Source organism: Amphiprion ocellaris, chromosome 20, assembly GCF_022539595.1.
Source record: "Amphiprion ocellaris isolate individual 3 ecotype Okinawa chromosome 20, ASM2253959v1, whole genome shotgun sequence".
In the NCBI taxonomy this organism is placed as follows: domain Eukaryota; kingdom Metazoa; phylum Chordata; class Actinopteri; family Pomacentridae; genus Amphiprion; species Amphiprion ocellaris.
The window spans coordinates 14,324,644-14,327,609 of NC_072785.1; positions in this window are offsets into that span (position 1 = coordinate 14,324,644).

Sequence of the window (2,966 nt, forward strand, 5' to 3'; positions counted from 1 at the left end):
GGTTTACTGCATGTGTTTGGCTGATACTCACGAGGATGTGGAATAAGTGTGACCAGCACAGATGAGTGTAGCATCCTGTTTGTAAAACATTCTTTCCTGGATCTTGTTATTTCTGATGGGAAAGACAGTGAGCTCATTGTTTCATGTCCAGCCAAGTTGCAGTGACGTGTAAAGTTTTCATGGACTGCAACGTGACTCACTTGTTTTCTGCTTTTGTCCACGCGCTTCCCTTCTCTAGGTGAGAAGCCCCTTCAACTGCAGCTGGGATGGATGTGATAAGAGGGTTTGCCCGTTCTGACGAACATCTCCCGTACAACCGGCGCACGCACACCGGCGAAAAGAAATTTGTGTGTCCCGTGTGCGACCCGGCGATTCATGCGCAGCGATCACCTACACCAAACACGCCCGCCGCCACATGACCACAAAGAAAATTCCCACCTGGCAGGCCGATGTTCGGAGTCTGAACAAAATGCCAGCTGAGCAAAACCACCTTCCCTCAAAACCCTGGCATTGCCACACTAAGCATGCTGGTACCTGCCTGGCTCAAAGTAGATAATGAACAACTGCCCATCCAGCCTACTTACTCCCAAACTACCAGAGGGACACAGCCAGGCACACAAGGCTGCTGCCCTTTTACTCATGGGAATGATAATAAAAAACTGCACTGGACTCTTTTCCCTGCTCTAGCTGCCTCAATTGTACATGTACGTTTCTCTCGAAGATTCTTTGTTTACTTTGATATAATTGATATGTATGCACTCTTGCCAAGCCTTTTTATGAAGTTCGTCTTATACATTTCACCTTCTCCACCTCTCCTGCAACACTTTTCCTCTGTTTGTATGGATACTGATATATATGTCTGTGAATGTATTGTTCGTTGTACTATGAAATGCATTTATTTGTCTTATTTGGGGGGAAAAGTTGACACGAAAAAAATATGTAAATATGAATATTAATCATCAGTACTACGATTATACCTTGATTATATCACCCTGTCTAACTTTTCGTATTATTTAATACATATTTGTAATAAAAAAAAAAGGTTCAATGAGTACATCTTTGTGCGTTTTGTGAGCTTTACAACTTCTAATCCAAGGAGATGACATGTGGGATTAAGATACAGTCAGCAATCTTTTGGTCGTGCTCATGCAGAAAGGTAGCGAGTGGTATCTGCCCACATCCTGAGTGCGTCACACTGACACCCCTCCCACCATCACCACCACCACCACCACCACCACCACTGCCCCCCCTCCTCTCTGGTCAGCTGAAAACTCACTCCTCTTCTTCCAAATGTGCTGACTTGCCTGTGGGTGTCTTCCTGCTGGCTGAATGCATTTTTTGGTGTTATAAAACCTCTTTTGGCAAGACCGTGTGGGGACGTTATGTCCTGTTCATCAGCTCTGAGCCAGAATGGTTGATGAGTCAGAAGAGACAGACAAGTAGTTCTCCCTGAATTGGAGCTCATTAACAGAACATTTGAGCTCAGAACTGTCACATGGGAACACAGAGGCGGTGGAGCTGGGATTGTTGCATAATTAACTCCTGAGTTTTACTCATTCAAAAACTCTTATCGATCCATTTTATTTTTAACAAACAGCCCATGTTCTTACAAAGCTGTGATACTGATCGGCCCCAAAATTATTTTGACTATGAGAAAGTTGCTTTCAGTATTCATGATTTAACTGGACACATTGGAAGATGCAAGTGTCCTTTTTTTAAAAAATAAAAAAATTGTGAAAACAAATTTAGTAAAAAAAAGCTACTGGATCAAGATGTTTCAAGCCTCCCACTCTTTCACACATTCAGAAGCAGTGGTCCCATACCTAGTAACAGCACACCGCTTCCAATCAGACAGAGAGAAATATGAACTGTTGGGGGTGCGACCAATCACCTCTCTTCCCTCTGCACCCGCCCATTTGCCTTACTGACCGACATACTCACTGGACATGTGCCACCTGAACTGAGGTCTACAGGGACACCTGCTGGCGTGAAGATGGTATTTCACCATTTACAGTGACTAAAAAAATGTCCTAATATTAAAAACATATGCGAAAAAAAAATGCTCTTTACAATTACTACTCATATCCTTGTCGTGTACAATTAAATACAAAATGATCAAAAGAGATGTTTTATTTTTATTGTTTCATATTAAGGGAAAAAAGTCAAATAACTATGTATGTGTTACACTGACATTTTTCTGCTTAAAAAACCATTGGTTATTTATTGTGATGTATTTTATTCATCTACCATACGTTATGAAGTGACCTTAGGAGTGGACCTATTTATTGATCATCACAATCTCTAACAGATGAGCTTTTAAAATGTCAAAATGGCACTTACTTTGAATACATTTCATTAATCATAAAGACCATCAGTGTTTACCCTTAAAGCTTTGAATAAAAAAATACATGGTTTTGAGATACAGCAAAAATAGTCTCATTGATAAGTTTATTGAATATATCACGTAACTGTAAAATAAGCTGCCAAAAGTAATGTAGATGCTGTGGAGACTAATGCATTTTTTTCACTCAATAACTCGTTAAAAGATATATCAACAGTGATTGATATTAAAAATTTAATATGTTCATGAATCAGATGCTTTCATTCATACAAGTAAGAGCGGGGCTTTCTATATAGATTATTCTATAATATACTGACAGTGAATCCGTAAAGTAATGGCAAAGTGAAAATAAATCTTCACATATATATTTCTTAATTTTCTTACATTGTATTCTTGAATTTACCTCCCATTTACATACACTCCATAACACAACTGTGTGCAAAAAGTGAGTACCAGGAAGTGTGCTTGTATACACTCTACAGCATAATAGTTTACCAAATTGATCACAAGTTCTTATTTTTATATTTTTTTAGTCAGTTGAAATTACGTAGCAATTTAAAAATATATTAAACTTGGTCGACTGTTTGTGTTGCATTGGGGAGACATTTCCTTGTTGCACCAATGG